The following is a 20,401-nucleotide window of genomic DNA, read 5'->3' as shown; positions in this document are numbered from 1 at the left end:
GATTGTTTTAGGTAATATGGACATTTTGACAATATTAATTCTTCTAATATGGAGCATGGAATATCTTTCCATTTGTTTCTATCATCTTCAGTTGTTTTCATCAGTGTTTTACGGTTTTCAGAGTATGGATCTTTTACTGCCTTGGTTAGGTTTTTCCCCTACGTATTTTATTCTTTTGGTGCAATTACAAATGGAATTATTTTCTTAATTTCTTTCTGCTACTTCATTACTAGGGTATAAAAATACAAGAGATTTCTGTATATTGATTTTGTATCCTGTGACTTCAATGAATTCAGTACTTCTCATTTTTGGTGGAGCCCTTAGAGTTTTCTATGTATTGTATCATGCCATCTGAAATAGTGACAAGTTTTCTTCTTCCTTACCAATTTGGATCCCTTGTCTGATTGCTGTGGCTAAAATTTCCAGTACTATTTTGAATAAAAGTGGTGAGAGTGAATGTCTTTGTTTCCAATCTTGGAAGAAAAGCTGTCAGTTTTTTCCACCACTGAGTATGAGGTTAGCTGTGGATTTTTCATATATGGCTTTTATTATGTTCGGGCACATTCCTTCTAGAGCTTTTGTTTTTATAATGAACGGATATATGTGTGGATTTATTTTGTTATTTATTTCCCCCTTTGTGGATTTCTGTCAAAAATTTGGTAAATACACGAGTCTCGCAATGCCAGAAGTGGAAGGAACCCAAATGATCATCTTATCTAGTCTATTTCAAAAATTGGTTAAGAGATGACACTAACTAGGGACCCAGGAGTAGGGAAGTCTTCATGAGTCCTAAGGTACTCAAAGAACAGATCAGAGAAAGAAGTGCTACAAGATGGAACTGACAAGAAGTAGCCAGTGAGAATGTGGGAAGATAGTGTATTGCCTGTCTGGATTTCATTCGTTAAATATCCAAGCTATGCAAGGTGTCTTTTCTCAGCCTTGCTGGCTAACTTACAATACTTACCTAACTATGCTCTAAGTCAATGATGAAACTATTGACATTTGAGCTGAATAATTATTTGTTATAGGGGCTGTCCTATGCATTGTGAGATGTTTTGTAGCACCCTGGTCTCTACCCACTAGATGCCAGCAACACCACCCCACTCCAGTTGTGACAATAAAAAATGTCTCCAGACATTGCTAAATATCCCTGGAGGACAAAATCACCCCAAATGAGAATCACTGCTCTAAAAAAAACAAACTTAATCTGTAGTTGTATTGATTCCTACTAGCTAAAGGGGTAGAAGAACCTGAAAATAGGTTTCTAGTCTTATAGCAAAATTTATTGAATTATTTTGGAAATGTTTTATGGCTTAATACCATAATATCAATAAATGTGATGTGTACTTTTCTATACACTCAGAAATTGCATTAGTAAACAGTCCTATAAGCTCAGGTAGAATGTTTGGAACATAAGCAAACTACAGCTTTATTTTTGGCTGCCACTATCCCTTTCAAATTTAGTCAAAGAAAGACTTTCCCAGTCACTAGAGAAGTTTCAGCAAGTCCATTTCCCCTCTGGGCCTTCACTGATAAAAGTCCTCTGGGTGCTTTCAGTCACAAACCTAGTCTCAATTCAGAAAACAGAACCTTCATGCTTTGTCATAGTCCTGATCCCTAAATTGACCTGGCACTAAATCTTCTCTCCTCCCAGGCCAGGGCTTACTTGCGGTCAAAGGAAAAAGTAGCACAGCACGGGCTTCTACTTGGTTTTCCCTGCCATCCATTTCTCCTCCTCTAGCATTCTGCTACTTCTGACCCTTCATAGATCAAACTGAGATGCAAAATATCATGGGGAATAGTCTAGCCCGGTGTGGCAGGTACCATTGTCTATCAGCATTGAGACCCTCTTGGGGGGCAGATTTGTAAAGCTGTCATTCCACGGGCATATTTACTAGGTCTTCCTGCCTGCAGGGTTCCTCTGGCAATGCTTTGTGGCATGGATACTGTGTCTTTATTCCTTTGTCATTTCTCCTCACTGCCTAGTCTTCCAAAGTCCACTGCTCCCAAACTCTCCTTGCTGGGGTCCATGCCCTACTGGGACTTGCCCTGGTCTCTGACAGGAATCCCAAAAGCCACGTGTAGGCGCTCTTTTCCAGATGGGTCCCATTGGGTACGCTGGACATCCTCTGGCCCAGGAACACTTTGCAAGTGCAGCCCCAACCTGTACCCAGGCACAAGACTGGGGGACCAACACAGTTACTGAACAGCCACAGGCACCATTGTTCCCTTTCAAAGAAGGATCCTTATGTAAATAAGGTTTTTCGAGGCTTGAGGAACCACACCCAACCCAGCTCCCAGGAGAAGTGTTTAACAGCAGTTCAGAGGCTCTTTTTAAAAACTCACTGTACAATACTATCTTAATTGTGAACTTTGACTCTGTTTTGATTCCCAAAGAAAAGGTGAGTCTCCAAGAATCAGGTAACTGGGTTCTGGATAACCATTTTAAAGGTTTTTGAGTGGCCTGTCACTGACTACATCAAACTGTCATTTTGACCTTTTCATCTGGCTATGTAAGTTTTTGTAACTTTAGTTTTAATTCTAATTATTAGATTATAGACCTTTAGCTCCATGATTTTTAAAAGTTCACTAAAATCTGTCTGATCTCTAGGTAGCAATCTATAAAATGATTGAATTATACCAAATTATTATTCAAGTTCATAAAAGACTTCAAATTGAGTATGTGCTGTAAATTTCAAAACAAGACTGTATAAAAAAATTTCATTGGTTTTCATTAATCTATTTTTTCTTATTAGAAGAAAAATTACATTTTCTTAATATTATGCCCATTCCGGAATTTTAAAGCATGCACAGTAGTTAATCAATACATACTAGTTACTTGCCATGGACCAAGAACTGTGTTTTAGAGTATGTTAATAGTGTGGTACAGTTTAATTTCCTTCTTTCAATGTTTTTTTTAAGAAAATCAATTTCTACAATATTCTCTGGTGCGTAGTAGGATAAATTAACCTACCCTTAAAGCACCTCGCAATGGTAGGAGACATCTTATGTGAAAGTACAATGATCATATTGCCACAGGCTCTGTAAATCTTTAGGACATAGGTAGAGTTGTATTCTTTATTAACTAGAGCTGTCACTGGAAGTTGCTAATTCTTTCTTTAGCTGTGTCTTAGATTTATAACAGTTGCAACAGTTATTCCCCAGTTCAAACAATGTCTCCAGGAAGTTTTTCTAATTTCCCCAGTTTTATTTTTATGTATGTTCTATAGTATCTACTGTCATGATACGTAGTAAGGAGAAACAAAGAATGAAACTAATGGCTTGAATGGCATTACTCAGTGTTCATTAAAAATGAATCCAATTCCATCCCAGGAAAATGACTGACTCAGACATCTTAATCTTTCAAAATAGTTGTATACCAGTTAACCTCTATTTTCCCCAAATACTAAGCAAGCTAAAGAGAATATGATCATTTTATGACACTGAAAATTCTCAACTTGCCATTCAGAAGGACTTCAGATTTTAGAGAAAGATGGGTTGTCTTTGGGAGAGAAAAAGGAAAGTTGTCATGTCTAAAATTTTAATTTTTATACTGATCCACAAGATTCCTCATATCATTCTACATCATTCCTCATACACATTTCCTAAATAATAAAAACTATAACAATAGCACAGCAGCTGGGTGGTGCAGTCAGTTATGCAACTGACTTCAGCTCCGGTCATGGTCTCACAGTTCGTGAGATTGATCCCTGTATGGGGCTCTATGCTGAGAGCTTGGAGCTTGGAGCCTGCTTCAGCTTTTGTCTCCTTCTCTCTCTGCCGATCCCCTGCTCACACTCTCTCTCTCTCTCTCAAAAATAAACATTAAAAAAAAAAATTAGCAATAGCTAATATGTATTTAATGCTTAATATTTTATAACAGCATTTTGTAGATATTATGACAAATTCCATTCTGTCTTCAGTTATTCAGTTCACTTGTTTCCATGTTGATGTCACATTTACACACCTAACCAGTGTGTATGACAATGCAATCAGCACAGCATTAGGCTGAGACTTCACTGAGGAATCCCTTCTATGGATTCCATGGAGTTCTCTATTTTGAAGGGAGTTGTGGCAGCCAGCAGCTATGGATTCATAAGTGTGTAGAGTAACATAATGCAGGAGGGAATAGAAATGTTGAAGCTTTGGCCCTTTGTGATGCTATCTACAGAAGAAACCCCAAAATATATGCATAAAGATCATATTTGCTAGATTTGCTTTCTGTTTACATATTAATATCCTTTTTTGACCCCTGAGGAAATTATAGTTAGAAAATAGGAGATGACCTAAATAAAAAAAGTACCAAGACATTGGCTCATTTTGTTAATAATTAAGATATTTAAGGATTTCACACAGACCTCTTGGATGTACCTCTAGTCTGCCTATAAAAATTACTGCCATCGATTTCATTCCCCTTGGTAGTCTGTTGTTGATGACGGTGCTAATGACTATGCTGTCACACCTTGTATACAAGGGCTGGTCTGTGGGTTGGGGAGTAAACAAGAACCCTGACAAGGACCGCTTTAACCACTTTTAAGTCCATGTATTTCCATGAGCAGATAGAGAAAAGGGGTGGGATGTTGGTTGTGGAAAAGAGAAAACTCTAAATTCGTGATAATTTCGTGTTGGCATATGGATCATCAGAATCTGCCCATCTGTCTTCTCACAACCTGTCCCCACTTCCTCTTTGGAGTTTTTTAAATTAATCATTTTTTGTTTTTTGCACCTTGATTACTCTCTTCCCTTCCTCTCTCCCTTTCTTTCTTCTTCCTCCTCCTCTTTCTTCTCCATTAAGCTCCTTCCCTTCCCCTGCCTTTACTTATCTCCTATGGATAGTCATAATTTGTTCTTTGAACACTTTCTCCCCCGTCCACTAATTTATTTTTAGACTTTGCCTCGGCAGTAGATGAAATTCATTCTATTTAAGAGCACATCAGTCTTAAGCAGAGCATGTAGAACAGTGGCTCTACTCTGGAAAAGAACAAGAACAGAATTTCTTCCAGGGCAGGTAGGCAGATTAACTTGGTTGCTGAAAAATTAGTAGCTCAGGGCCTTCTTTTCTCTGAACAGAATCTTGATTTCTCTCCAGAAATGCTTCCCCACCACATAATGGAAACAATGTGTTCAATTAGGAATTGATAAGTGAATGTATTCCATAATTTATTTGTTATGAGTAAACAAAGGCTCTCTCCAGTGGAAACCTTGATTCCTCTCCTGTATGGATTTGGATTCTTGTGCCAGAGGCATTCATTCTTCTTCTTGAACACACTGGTAACCAAGATCAGTACTTCTATTTCTTGTGCACTGTTGGAAAAATAGACCACACATGTGAGAAACAGGTTACAGAACACTTTGCAAGGCAACATGTCAACAAGTTGAAATCAATTTGGCACAGTACAAATTGAATACAGAAATGCCCCTTACCTGCATTATTTACAACTACATAGCTCCATGAAGTCAGAAGTATAGTAAAGGTTACAATTATTGCATTAGTTAGGGTTAATATTTATTGCAGGGAAGATAACTGAATTTGGTATCAGAAGTGCCATGTTCAAATCCTGCTTAGCTATGCAAACTTTGGTAATTTACTTAAATTTCAATTTGATAATTGGTGAAATGAAAGTAATAACAGCAATACTGATAAAGTAATGTCTTTATTTCTAATGTGGAATAAAGGAGATAATTTTAAAACGTTGATTTAAGAAATGATGAGTAAATGCACCTCATCTAAAGGTGATAGTGAGCCTTTATTCTTTTCAACAGACTTGGTATTTAAATTTTAATCTTAATGGCCTTTTAAACAAAATAGTATTAAATTTCACAAAGTTCTGTCTATTTACTCAACTTTGTCATATGGGAAAGTTTACCTAAAATGTGGGTAAATGTTTGCTTTACTCTATAAAGTAAATAAATTACAGCCACCAGGAATTAATATTTTTATTATAAAGAATCCTATGGTGAAGCTTTTTATAAAACAAGCCTACTGTTTTTTGTTTTTTGTTTTTAATTTCTATAGATCTTTTCTCCAAGCTATTGCAAAGCTAATACTGCAACACCTATAAACAGCTTCACAACAATTAAAAAAAAAAAAAAAAAAAAAAGCAACTACCAATTTGCCACCACATAGGCTCTGGTGTTAAAGGAAATGGGTTAATTGTAAATAGTATTTACAAAATCACCATGTATCAACTTTTCAAAATCGGTTCCTCTGGCTTCAAACCTTTCTACCTAATATTCAGACATATAGATAAAACTGGCATCATACAAGGGAAAAAAAAAAAAAAAGTCTAGTTGGAATCCTTACTGAACATTGTGGGAGGAGACTGCAACTCTTCAGGTAATCAGGTTTAAATGTAGTTAAACAGATCATTGTACATTCAGCATGAAGGTGGCTCCCTTTAGATCCCTAACAGGGACAGTACTGCAATATAGTGGCAAATAGCAACTTGATCAAGTTTTTTTCTTAAGCATCTCCACTTAAAATAGCACCATCCATTGCATGTACAATTCATGTGCCCAGTGTCTTTCTTGATATATTGCATATCAAGTATGTATAGTTTCAGCGGGAAACCATAATGGATTTTTTCTAATGTTCATTTATTTATTTGAGACAGAGAGTGAGCAGGGGAAGGACAGAGAGAGAGGGAGAGAGAGAATCCCAAGCAGGTTCCTGTACCATCGGCACAGAGCCTGATGCAAGGCTCCATCCCACAAACAGTGACATCAGGACCTGAGCTGAAATCAAGAGTCATACGTTAAACCTCCTGAGTCACCACGGTGCCCTGGAGTTTTTTGTTTGTTTGTTTTTTAAAGATCAAGCAGTTAAAGTTGTGGTTAAAAGGAATGGTGGTGTATCAAGACCTTTATAATCAGATACTGATTTTGTATCCTGCACTGTGTAGAAAGCATTTTGTAGCATTTCTTCTTAATAGTAGGATTTCCTCAGAGATCTAGTTTGAAAGCCAGAAAAAGGGCTTATAATGGGGGATGTAGGGGAGATGTCATTTGTAACTAAGACACTCATGTTTATAACATGCATACTTTTAGATGTTGCTAAGTGTTCCAGTCTAAAATTCAGAATAGATTCAAGTTCTTCTAGTAAGTTTTAGAAAAAAATGGCAATAGTCTAGAAGTTCAGCGAAATACATGGATAGCCAGAGAAAAGTCAGCCTGCTTAAAATTTGTTGTGCTAATTCTGAAAAGGGGGTTATGTCTGTAAGATTAGTATTATCACATTGAAAGTCAGGGATGTCCATTACTGTTTGATGCAATTTTTTTAATGTTTTAATGCAATTTGCTTATGTAGGATAAAGTTTTTGGTGCAGTTCAATATTCTGAGAAGAATTATCTGAACGTCTCACCTCCATTTTTGGTAACAAGTTAACAGACCAGGGTCATTTGCTTCCTGACTCGGACTCTGTCCAGATGGGCTTTTGCCATCATGCAGATTTGTTCCAAAGGGTCAGACACTGAGCACTCAGACTGATGGCGAGAACCAGGTGTTAAAAATGGAGGCCATGTGTGTCGTTGAGCTCTTGAATGCAATGGCTATTTCTGTCAGCTGCTGTGATTGACTCTGCTACTTGTTTAAGTTGTTCTTTCCCAGAAGGCTCCTTGAGGATTACTTTGTGGTCCTTATTGACACCTTTAAACTTTCAATAGCCATTATATTTACACTTTTTTTTATCCTGTCATAACATTTTCCATCAGAATTATATTGATTTCTTTTTGTGAAAAATAATCCTCATAGTGACTGAATTTTTTCTATTTCTGCCAGGAAAAAAAAAGCTATTAAAACGCTTACACATCTCTCTCAAAGTGATCCTGTGCATTTAAAATACTTTTGTAATAATAAATACCACACAGACATATGTATCCAGTAAAGGGTTTCCATTTTTATGACACTTGCTTCTCAAGAACAGACATATTCTTTAAAGGAAAAAAAAAGAAAGTTGCCAGCTCTGAATTGATTGACATTTGTTTACTTAACTCTCTCCTTTTGAAATCCTGCACACCTATTTCAACCTTGAACAGTTTCCAACTGTGGTATACTGGAACATTTTTTCATTTATTAAGTTCAGTGTTGCCAACCCAAACAAAGTATAATCAGCGATGATCCGAGCAGACCAAGCTGTCTAGCACCATACAATGTATCTGCATACTAATTTCCAAATTCCCTCACATTTCCAGAGAACTAATGGGATCATTTTCATTCTGTTACAGCAACTCAACAGTTACTGAATCACCATCTGTGTTTTCGTTAACCTGAATCAGATATGAATTCTGTTATTGCAAGGTAGAGCAGCTTGTTTAATGATTCTTAATCTTTTCTTTAATTAAATCATGCAGCCAACCTGAAAAATCTATCTTAATGCAAATTAGGAGGTTTTTTGGCATTCGCTTACAGTAATGCACTAATAAGGTTAATTTATGAAGGTTCTCTTCCAGTCTGTACAGATGATATTTGTTCACTGCATATTTTTAGCATATTGTCCCTTTTTGTAATATTTTAAGTAATAAAAACAGAGTTATTTTTCACTTACACAAATGAGAGATACTGTAAGCAGCACTCTCTGTTAACCAAAACTAAGTACAAAAAACAAAGAATTCTAGGTAAGGGGAGAATTCATTTTGTTGAATTTCAAATGCCAGTTCTCTGGAAATAATGGTCTCTCTTTAACCATTTTCAGTTTCTTAGGAGAAGAGAGCTGAATAATTAGGTGAGGAGGTCCCCTGAACTTTTTAAAAAACCTTTTGGATGGCAGTAATATAAAAAGTGAAGAAAATAATTTTATCTAAACTTATCAAAATGCAATTCATTGACAGTTATGTAACTGATAATTTCAAACGACCTTGTCTAAATTCTTTTCAGTTAGGTATTTATATTTTCATAATGCTAGATTCAGGATAAACATAATTTTGGAGCTGGAAAAGACTATAAAAAATAGTATGGGATAAAATGAAATAGCAACTTCTAAGAACAGTGGGATTAAAAGTTAATAAATGAAAGAATGATACTAACTTTATCATTCTAATTACCTATGAGGCTTTCCTTCATGACCTGGCTCTAATCATCTTATGTGGCAAATCATGTCATGTCATGATCAAGACTTATAGTTAGTTCCTGTATCTACGGAGTCTCTTCTAAATCTACATGGAACAAAAGTCATTTGCATGAGTTTGTCATGGTAACTATATGAATTTCAGGGCCACATATATGCAAAGTATGTTACATACATGTAAAACTGTAAATATAAACAAGGTAGTAGATTTACGGTCAGAAACTAAAATTTACTGAAGGGATTATTAGCTTTGCTCAAAAGGTTTTCTAATGTGATTTCAAGTGGAGTATCAGTATTTCAGGAAGCATTTGTATTTCCCTTGCATGCTTTGGCCAATTTGCATGATTTCTCTCTAGTTAGACTGCTGTTCGCAAAGAATGGACTAAACTTTTAATAAGATTAATTTCTGTTTCACATTACACTTTGAAATGTTCTGTATAGGATAACATGTTTTCTTGTTTTGATCTCATCATTTATTCCTATGACATTTAAGCACAATCTCTAAATGATCGTCTGATTAAATACATTTTTTTTTTTTTAACGTTTATTTAATTTTGAGAGACAGACAGACACAGAGCATGAGCAGGGGACGGGTAGAGAGAGGGGGAGACACAGAATCCAAAGCAGGCTCCAGGCTCTGAGCTGTCAGCGCACAGCCCGACGCGGGGCTCGAACTCCCAAACTGTGAGATCATGACCCGAGCCCAAGTCCGTCCCCCAACAACTGAGCCACCCAGGCACCCCTGATTATATACATTTTAATGTCACAACCTATTTCTTTAGAACATAACTAGGTATGAGCTATTTCCAAAATGAAATTTCCTTGTTTGTTACTTATGAGGAAAATTAAAGTTAACTTTTCTTTAAATGCATTTTGGGAGATTTCATTATGGAATTCTGTGGTATGAGTATGTCATCTATCGCCCAAAGCACTGAGAAATAGTATAAGTAAAAGATGAGTGCTGTGGCCTTAAAAAAAGTAATAAATTGCAGAATACATTGCTTTGGTTACGACTAGGCCCCTAAGCTTTACCTCCTTTATCTATAGTATAAATATATGCAAATCTTGACCCATGGTTTTATTTCTCCTAGACTTTGAAAAGATAAAAACAAGCTGATTAATGAGGTAACAAATGTATTATTGCCTTTAACTTCCAAAGTCCAGTATGGCTGTTGACTATATTTATTATACCTCCAGGTAAAATTCAGTCCACAGGGAACTGAGCCCAACAGAAAGCATCAGTCATTTGAAGAATAATTACATAGCTTAATTATAATTAGAATCAAAGCAAGACACTGGTAGTCAACTGCCACCAGCAAGTGGAATAAAGTATTTCAAATACTTCGGGTCAGAGATTAGAAGATATACAGGCATTAAAGTAGAGATATTCTCTGGCATGAGTGAAACCCAATGACACAGAAATAGTTTTATATAGCAAATTGGTAAGTTACATTGCCTTTTTGCTTCTTTGAGGCGGAATCCATAAAATACTGAATTATTACCTTAGAGCAAAGCTGCTATTTTAAGAATTTTAAACTAATATTGACTGCTGTCAGATCAGTTTCTAGATTTATTGACTTAAGAAGTAGATATAAACTGAGGTGAAGGCAAGGTCAGGTCAATATTTATCTTGTGAATCAATAGATTTTGATACTAACAAAAAATGAAGCTCAATAAATATGTGGTTAATAGGAAGAAGAAAACTCGGATCAAAAAGTTTGTAATTTTGAAATTTCCCGAGCAAATTTGACTCGCCAGTTTCAAATATTATGGAGTATTATATGCCCTCGGGGTATACAGGAGAAAAGAATTCCGACTAGTAGTACTGAGAACTTAAGCTGTATAACAGACATGTGCAATGTTCCTGTCTCTGTAAGACAAATGTTTTTCAATCATATTGTTTTATTAGTTATTAAGTTATTTCCTCATTGTAGCTTTTATTTATCTGCCCCAGAAGAGAAAGAAACAAATAAGAGAATGCTTAATGCTGAAGTGGGATTTTGTTCAATTTTTAACCTAATGTCACTTGAGATGTGGTTCCTGGAATGAACTAGAATTGCTTGGTTTGACTTGTATCTTAATTCATCTTTGTAGCTTCTGTGTGCTCCAAGCTACCTGACTGTCTTAGTCTGTTCAGGCTTCTGTACCAATATATCACAGACTGGGTAGCTTCTGGAGAATAGAAACCTATTTCTCACAGCTCTGGAGGCTGGAAGTCAGAGAGCAGGATACCAACATGAGCAGGTGAAGGCCCTCTTCCAGGTTGTAACCTTGTCATGGTAGAAGCAGACAAGAAAGCCCTCTGTGGTCTCTTTGATAAGGATACTAATTTCATTCTGCTCTCATGACCTAATCACCTCCCAAAGCTCTATTAATTAAGATGACATTGGGCATTAGGATTTTAACAGGAAGTTGAGGGGGACATAAAAATCCAGATCACAGCGCTGGCATACTGTAACACCAAAATGTTTGATTAGTGAACAGATTTATTACTTTTCCATAATTTCGGACTGCAGATTCTTGAGACACTTCAATCCCTCCAATCAGTTCCAGCCAATAGAAAGTTGGTCCAATGTACTGAAGGCCATAAGAAAATTCTACACAACATAAGGTCTCTGCTCTCCAGGTTCTTCCCATCTAATGTGAGTTTACAGAGCATGACAGACCCCGAGGACTCTTTATGAAGGATCATGTAGCTAAATAAGAATTGTCATGTTGTAAAATCTGCACATAAGACCCAGAGATACGAAGTGCAGTTACATCAGGGGAGACTTTTGGGGTCCTAAATCAAGTGAATTGGGAGTAGATCCATAGTCTAGTCTGTATCCGAAACAAAACACAAGATAAAGATATTTGTTCATCTAGTCTATCATCAGAATACTTAATATTTTGGTTAGAAAATTATCACAGAAAAATATGTTAAAAGTCTAAGCTGAAATATAACCTTCAAAATTATAGAGGGTCACGTTTTCCCCAGCCCCTAGGAAATTTCTTTTTATACAAACCACCTTCTCTTTTGTGTGTTATATGCCACCTCTAAGCTTTTACAGGGCAGAGAATAGGATGTCATCATGCTACACCTTCAGTGCCAAGTAAAGGAGTCTGCACATAGTAAGTCCTTACTCAACAAATGTGGGTTGAATAAAACTTCATAAAAAAAATTATTGTAATAGATCACTACTGTCCTCAACTGGAATTGGTTGTTAATGGATTCCCTGACAAAATGTTTCATTACCTAGATGTCTGTGAGAAAAGATAGTGCTGCATATTTTGGAATAAAAATTAAATGCATTAACCATCGTGTGTGTTCCCATAGTATTTTCCACATGACGCCACAGTGTGTCACAATTTAAAGAAATATGTCTACTTGGTGTACTAGATTATTGGACTGCATTTTCTTTTTTATTTATTTATTTACTTGGCACCTATAGGGCCTAACACCATACCTTCCTTCTAGTGAAGATTCAGTCTTTGTTGAAATATTATCCTTATATAGAAACTTGTGATAAATGAATTACTGTAATAAATTTTAGCAAATGAGGGAAAACTTTTAGGACTGCTTCTCTTTGCTGTGAAGATACTCACTTTGTGAAAAGTAGGAGGAAAAATAGACTTTTTATTATGTCATCTTATTTTGTTTCTATTGACAGATTTATCAGGGTCTTTTGCACAAAGTAGATTTAAAGTATATAAACAATTGGGGCACCTGGGTGGCTCAGTTGGTTAAGCATCCGACTTCGGCTCAGGTCACCATCTCACTGTCCATGAGTTCGAGCCCCGCGTCGGGCTCTGTGCTGACTGCTCAGAGCCCAGAGCCTGTTTCAGATTCTGTGTCTCCCTCTCTCTCTGACCCTCCCCCGTTCATGCTCTGTCTCTCTCTGTCTCAAAAATAAACGTTAAAAAAAAATAAAAAAAAATAAAGTATATAAACAATTTTTTTCTAGGTTTACAGACTCAAAAACTCCACATTTTAGTGGGAATGCTAGTAACTTTAAAATGCAGGCTTATTTGGATAATTCAGACACAAACTAACAAGGTTTGAATGCATTTTTATAGAAAAAGAACACAGCAAACTGGACAGTGGCAAGAGTCGCCAGGAAGAAGACAACCATTTCAAGGTACAGAAGTTTATTGCCAATCTGACGATCATTTCTGGTCCACAACCCCCAAGTGCTAATTGCAAACTTGGGGGCTGTGTCTCACCAAGAGGCAGAAATTATGCATTTCCCAAAGTGTGGTCTATGGGTAGGGTGAGCACATTGTCGGGCATCCAAACCTAAACACTTAAAGGGGGGGTGTGCTTAATAATGTCTACTTATTAGTATTAAGAGTAATGGTGGGACTATCAGGCCAGGAAAGATCATTACCCAGAGGGGACCACTCGTATTGGCATTATTATTTGGCGTCCTTATTTTACAGAGTGAATTCTGGGCTCTGGTCTCATTGAATTCGATAGAATCTAAAACTGGGCTGGGACTCCATGTTTTTACAAGCACCTGAAATGGGAGCAATGCAAATTTATGTTGGGTAAGTTGGAGTTGCAGCAATAGGTCAAAAAGGGGCAAACTCACCATAAAGAGATAGTTTACACAACTTCACACTTGCCCAGGACAGTTTCACTCCTTAGCACACCTGAACATGTTAGACTCCTGAGTCTGTAAGATTTGCAAGATTTAGGATATAGAATTTTATAGTGGGGCCCCGAACATATAAATCCCCTATTTTACAAATTTGGTCCATAAAATCAGGCTGAGTAAAGAGAACAAGGCTTCGTACAAACTGCAGTCTTTTACCAGGCATCACAAACGTCTCCCGGTGACTTACCCAAGAACAAATACGGAAATTAAACAGGTAGGATTTAAATTTTTTTTTAATGTTTATCTATTCTTGAGTGGGGGAGGGAGCAGAGAGAGAGAGAGAGAGACAGAATCCTAAGCAGGCTCCAGGCTGAGCTGTCAGCACAGAGCCCTATGCAAGGCTCGAATTCATGAACCCTGAAATCATGACCTGAGCCTAAGTCGGATGCCTAAATGACTGAGCCACTCAGACATCCCTGAAACAGGTGGGATTTATATAAACTACTTTATTATCACCCCTACCCCCACAATCCTAGGAGCCCCAAAACATATATAAATTTAACAAGAGACAAAACTTTTTTTTATCCTCAATAAAAACTATAAAGATTCTTCAAAACTAGTGTTTTAAGATCACATTTTAACTTAAAATACTTTCCAGAAGACTCAAAGGAAATATATTATTCTCAGAAAAAATTTTCAGAGTCCCTGATTATTACACCCATCATTTCACTATGGTGAATTCTGGCCTGTAAAAGGCAGAGTACAGCATTGACCAGAACCAAAAAGAAATCATTTATATTCAACTTTTCCAAAACATGACTTTTATAGTGGATTTTCTAAAGAATGTTATCTGCCAAGAAATAAGCAACGGGAGGAATAACCAAGTGTAGAAAGAAAAAGTTTTTTTTTTTAATTTATTATCAATTGTGATACATGCAGATTTCTATATTTAGTATGAAAACATTATAATTATAACTTAAATGCTTAAATATTATTTGACCCAAAACACAAGGAAAAAATCAAACGTGGTTTCTCAAAGCTGAAAGAACGATTTCTCATCTAAAACAAAAAAGGCACCATTTGTTTGATATTTTGATGAATAATTAATTTTATCACAGCTAAGATGACAGCTAATATTAGAACATTGAATTATTAATTTTCAAATGTGCAATAAAAAGCAGAATAAACAAACTGAGATGTGTTTTACGTATGGGTTGTATTGCTTACATATTCTATTTAAGAAAAATATCAAAGGAAACAGAAGGAATTAAAAATCTTGTCAACATTTCTGATGAATTCTTTTACTCAGTACTTTCTGTGCCACTTTAAAATATAAAGCACAAATAACATTATCTGATAATAAATGTGATTATTGAATGCTAAAGATAGACATTATCCATATCTCACATCTTTGTGTACTAATTCCAGGCAGGAGAGCTAAATTACAAAGCAATAATGAGAAATATCTATGGTCTTAACAAATTCACCTCTAATCTTCACTGGATTAGTTTGAGAGATGAAAACTATTTCTTTAGAATAGGCTTGTTATTTTTTTAGTCATTATCTTTTTGTGACAGTTATTCTTGTTACTTCATGGAATAAAACTCAAAGAGGTCTCAGTCTTCCTCAAATGCACAATGTTCAAGGTTCAGTCCAAAAACAGGCACAGACTCTATATAGCTCTGTTGCACTGGGGGCCAATGCTGATGCCCTAATACCTCCTCATACACCTCCCCTGAACTCTTGAGCCTTCAAAGCCTTAACACTTGATTCCTAATTAAGAAGGTATTTCCATAGTGTTGGCGTCCTAAGCACTTAAGCAGTATAGAACAGGACCACTACTCAGAGCAAAAGGACAACTAGAGGACATGCAGAAGTGGCTGGAAGGCCAACAGACCGACGGACATTTTTAGGCTGTAAGTCCTTATTAGAAGAAAGCAGTTGTTTATCCCTGACCTCACAAGGATTTAATCCAGATAAAAGATGAGTTCATATCCATTAAAGCAAAATGGCTTTTGTTCTTCATTGTGCCATTTACTATTCAGGCACATGGGTCAGGGAATGCATAAAGGAAACTTTCACAATACTGAAGTAGGACCCCAAGTAGAAAGTGATTTCACTTATAGTTCATCTAATCTGGACAAGAATGACTCTAAACAGGAATGCTTCTGTGATGATATTCAAAACAATAATGTTTAATCACTATTTTTGTACTCTACCATACCATGTATGCCCCCACTGAGGAGTCTATGTATGCTACTAGATTTTTTAAGTTTATTTATTCATTCTGAGAGACACAGAGACAGTGTGAGCAGGGGAGAGGCACAGAGAGAGGGAGGGAGAGGGAGAATCCCAAGCAGGCTCTACACGGTCCGTGCAGAGCCAATGCAGAGCCCCATGTGATATAAAACACATGTTTTATATATTATATACATCAAGTGACACACTTATTAATAATCCAATTAACCTATGAGACAGAGAGAGAGAGAGAACAAGCAAGGGAGAGGCAGAGGCAGAGAGACAGAATCCTAAAAGAGAGAGAGAGGGAGAGGGCTAGATCTCATGACTGTGAGATCAGGACCTGAGCCAAAATCAAGTCCAACACCATCCAGGAGCGCCTATGCATCTTTCTTTAAAAGATTAAATAACTTGCCTAATTTTGTATAACTGGAAAGAAGCTGAGGTAGAATTCAAATCCCTTTTCCAGATATTACACCACAATCTATGTTAAACTATTAAAGTGTCTGAGAATTGGGGCACCTGGGTGGCTCAGTTGGTCAAGCATCCCACTTTGACTCAGGTCATGATTTCACGGTTTGTGAGTTTGAGCCCCACGTTGGGCTCTTGGCTGACAGCTCAGAGCCTGCTTTGGATTCTGTGTCTCCCTCTCTCCCTGCCCTCCCTCCCTTGCTCATGCTCTGTTTCTCTCCCTCATATATGTAAAAAAAATTTCACATATATTATTATAATAGCCTCAAAACTGGTTTTCCTGCCTTTGTTCTTGTTTCCTATGGCAGAAATTTCTAGACTTGTATGTCTATTTTACTTGAAGGTGGACACTGAACCAAGAACTAAAATTCCAAGCCTACTAGTCCATTGGTGGAACTATGTGAATAATTATAGCCAATGGAAGGCAACTGGTTGGGTCACATTTCTAAGTGGAGGTTGTTGAATATGCAGTACCTACTTCTCACGTTCCTCTTCCTCAGAAACCATGGAGATCTATTGTGGAAGGCTACTGCATCACAGGATGGAAGGAGTATGGATCCATATGTCACTAATTAAAAGAGCATGATCCAAGAGAGCTACTCATCCAGGAACATCAACATTGGAGTTTGTGTGAACAATAAATACAATTTTAATAAGCCTCTGATATTTTCAGATTGTCACTACCTTTATGCTAACGGACATATTTCCCTACAGTCTATTCTCCACCAAGCTGAGTGATGTTATTAAAACAAAGCTCAAATTACACCACTCTTTTGCTCATGTACTTTACTCCACTCACACAGGCCTCCTGGCTATGCCTGGAATTCACCACTATTCCACTTCAAGCCTTTTTACTTTTCCTATGCCTACTTCCTTGTCTTGTCACCCTCTTAGCCTTTCCTTGACCAAATTATTTAAAATGAAATCTGAGTCTTACTTACGTCTTATATTGCCTTTCCTGTTCGAATTTTCTCCAGAGGACTTACAACTATCACACGATATGTTATTTGTTTTGTGTTTTGGCTGTTTGAACTCCCACACCTTGAAACACATCGAGAACATTGTAGGAAACCAGTAAATATTTGTTAAATGAAAGAATGAATTGATTCAACAAATTCATTACAGTTTTAATCTACTCAAACATTCGACATTCACTGAGTTCAATACATGTCTCTGAGTTAGAGAATCCTAACACACACACACACACACACACACACACACACACCCCATCCTTCATCTCTCACTAACATTTTAGGTATCAGTTTAAATATTGCTTCCTAAAGCCAAAAGCTCAATTCTCCTTTTTTGATGCCTTCGTCCATTATCTATCATGCTCTGCTCATGTTATCATGCAAGTTTTTATATATAGCCTATCTGTATCTATTCCCAACTATATGTACTTTCCATAAGAGCAGGAATCATGAGTATTATTCAACCTTGCATCTCTACCATTTGTCACAGTTATGGTTCATAAAGTAATTAAACTTTGAGTTCACAGATTTAAAACACTATTGCTTTGAATTTAGCAATTTAGAGATTTCTGTTAATTATATGGATTATGGTTTCATGGTATGAAGAGTGATAGGAAGAAGCTAGAAGATTGAGGAGTAATTTTTATAAAAGAATAGAAGCTATTCCCTTCAAGCTTATGTGGCCTGAGGCATGAATCAAGGGTGATTTTCTGGCACCAAATGTTTATAGTGAGGCAAGGAGGGTATGGGCTAAGGGCCTTGAAGGGAGAGAATATTCTCACTTTCTGTGTGAAGGCACAAAAGGACCCTAATTACATGTGTCTAAGCCTTCTAAAGACAATTTTGACCAATATCAAGCCCCTAGAAATAATTACCCTGGTACTTCTTTCTTTGAAAACTTAGTTGGTTATCCACAGGTTTGTTCGTGTAGTCATTTAAATTATTTTTCAGCATATATTTATTCCCTCCTTATCCCTAACTTAGTTCTATGTTCTCATGGACAGAATGTACTTTTCTACTCCTTGACTTGTTTGGACAATTGGATATTAGATTATGAGATGGTGTGATGTTCAGAATATTCTTACATTGTCAGACTTGTGCTCTTACATTCCTGTATTATTGTATGAAAAGAACTTGCCTCAGATACATATTACTGTTGGCCCAAGGAAGAGAGATGTGTGGGACAGATCTGAATCCAGCCCACATACTGAAGCAAAGTCCAACTAAGCCTAGCCTAGATTATCCCAGCTTTGGACACCTGCAGATTGTGACTGAGAAATAAGTCCCTAAGTTTGGAGATGATTTTTATGTAATTATTGTGAAAAGAACTGATAGAGAACTGTCCTTTTTTTCCTTCCTTTCTTTCCAAAAATTTTTAAGGAGGCCAGGCAAGAAGTTTTACTTCTACATCTCTGATGAAAGTACTAGATATTTCAGAGAAGGGCAGGGAAGATGGCAGAGGAGGAGGATCCTGAGTTTACCTTGTCCTATGGACACACAAAAACGACTACTTATGTTACAACTATCTCCGGAAACAAGCTGAATGCTGGGAAAAATCGACCTTCTACAACTGGTTATAGAGCGAAGGTCACATCAGAAAGGGTAAGGGGAGCAGGGATGTGGTCAGGAACCAAACCCCTGGCCTGACTGACCACTAATGAGAAGGATTAGCACCGAGAAGCGAGGGGATCAGATCACATACCAGGTATCTCTGGCCCTGGGGATACATGCTACGAAGACGAGTCCCCATAACATCTGGCCTTGAAAATTGGCAGGGCTTAACTCCAGGAGACGAGGGCAATAAGAAGCTGAGTCCCAGTATGTTAAATAACTGTGCTGGAGGTACAGCACAGAAACAGCTTGAAAACAGTAGCTGGGATATATGTGAAGCTATACTGACCAATTTTAGGACATGTGCCAAAGCGGCAGGGATCTGCAGATTTCTCCAGGAACAAAAATATTAGTGGTGCTATTTCGCTTGCCCTCCTGCAGCCTAGATATCTGGATGCTTGTGGGAGCTAGTTCTAACACGCCCCATTTACCTTGATAGCACTATGTGAGCTACCCTGATGTCCCCTCCAGATCTGCCCCACCCAAACTGCCTGCCTTGGCAGGTTACCCTCCAAAGTGGCTCCTGCCTCACCACACCATCAGGTAGCTCCAGATGGTATTGGTGTTCCTCCAAAATGATTCCTGCCCTGGGGGTCGGAAGATAACCCAACATATGAGCATGTCCACAGGCACCTAAGCTAGCTAAAAAGGGAGCAAGCCCTAACCTTTCGTGTACCCACAGCTGTCAGAGCTGATAAATACAAACAACCAAGATGTGGGCCAGTCTTGTACACTAGCAAGCTCATGGCACCTGTATCTGGGCTTTAACGGTGTTAGGAGCAAACTCTGCCCAGTGTGCCCGCAATAGGCAAAGCAGGTCACTGTAGCCAGCTGGGCTAAGTGCCAGCCCCAACCACCAATGTGCCCACAGCAATCATAGCTGAGCAACAAAGGGATACAAACAGCCCACAAAAGGGACACCCCTGGAGCTCCTAACTCTGGAGACTAGGGGGATTGAGTTACAGGACAGCACAGAATCTCTTCTACACAAAGCCACTATTTTCAAAACCAGGAGGATATAGTTGGCCTACCTAATATATAGAAACAAACACAGAGAGTTAGACAAAAATGAGGAGACAGAGGGATATGTCCCAAGTGAAGGAACAAGACAAAAATCACAGAAAAAAAAAGTCCTAAACAGCATGAAGAAAAGTAATAAAATTGGTAAAGAGTTCTAAATAATGGTCCTAAAGATATTCACTAAACTTGAGAAAAAAGGGGATGAAGTCAGTGAGAATTTCAACAAAATTATAAAAGAAATATATAAAAAAATAAGAGCTGGAGAATTTAATAACTGAAATGAAAACTACGCTAGAGGGAATCAAAAGCAAATTAGAGGATGCAGAAGAACAGATCAGTGATCTGGAACACAGGGTAACAGCAAACAAGCTGAACAGTAAATATAAAAAATAGAGACATCACCAAGTGTAATAACCTTTGTGCTGTAGGGGAAGCCAAGGAGAAGAGAAAA

At 37.4% G+C, this 20,401-nt stretch overlaps 1 long non-coding RNA gene across 1 annotated transcript in view; it reads right to left on the bottom strand.

The window, feature by feature from the left end:
- Nucleotides 1-3,878: 3,878 nt before the first annotated feature.
- LOC131493045 (uncharacterized) overlaps nucleotides 3,879-20,401 on the bottom strand; it is a 91,449-nt gene continuing 74,926 nt past the window's right edge. Inside the window, exon 3 of the long non-coding RNA XR_009252426.1 lies at nucleotides 3,879-5,304. This is a non-coding gene — a long non-coding RNA (uncharacterized LOC131493045). The remainder of the gene's footprint in view (nucleotides 5,305-20,401) is intronic.

Source organism: Neofelis nebulosa, chromosome 2 (genome assembly GCF_028018385.1).
Source record: "Neofelis nebulosa isolate mNeoNeb1 chromosome 2, mNeoNeb1.pri, whole genome shotgun sequence".
Taxonomy (NCBI): Eukaryota; Metazoa; Chordata; class Mammalia; order Carnivora; family Felidae; genus Neofelis; species Neofelis nebulosa.
The sequence above is the reverse complement of the archived record's forward strand: the minus strand, read 5'-3'. Positions and strand labels throughout refer to the sequence as shown.